This window comes from Polypterus senegalus, chromosome 2 (assembly GCF_016835505.1).
Source record: "Polypterus senegalus isolate Bchr_013 chromosome 2, ASM1683550v1, whole genome shotgun sequence".
In the NCBI taxonomy this organism is placed as follows: domain Eukaryota; kingdom Metazoa; phylum Chordata; class Cladistia; order Polypteriformes; family Polypteridae; genus Polypterus; species Polypterus senegalus.
The window spans coordinates 308,220,204-308,220,541 of NC_053155.1; positions in this window are offsets into that span (position 1 = coordinate 308,220,204).

Genomic DNA, 338 nt, shown 5'->3' on the forward strand with positions numbered 1-338 from the left:
GAAAAGGACCGATTGGCTAAATAGAGGGACTGAGCTGCTTAGGATGATAAAGGATAAAGATGGAAACGTACTGACAAGCGAGGAGGGTGTGTTGAGCAGATGGAAGGAGTACTTTGAGAGGCTGATTAAGAGAATGAGAGAGAGAAGGTTGGATGATGTGGAGATGAATAAGGAAGTACAACAGATTAGCAAGGAGGAAGTAAGGATAGCTACGAAGAGGATGAAGAATGGAATGGTCGTTGGTCCAGATGACATACCTGTGGAAGCATCAAGGTGTTTAGGAGAGATGGCAGTGAAGTTTTTAACCAGATTGTTTAATGGAACCTTGGAAAGTGAGA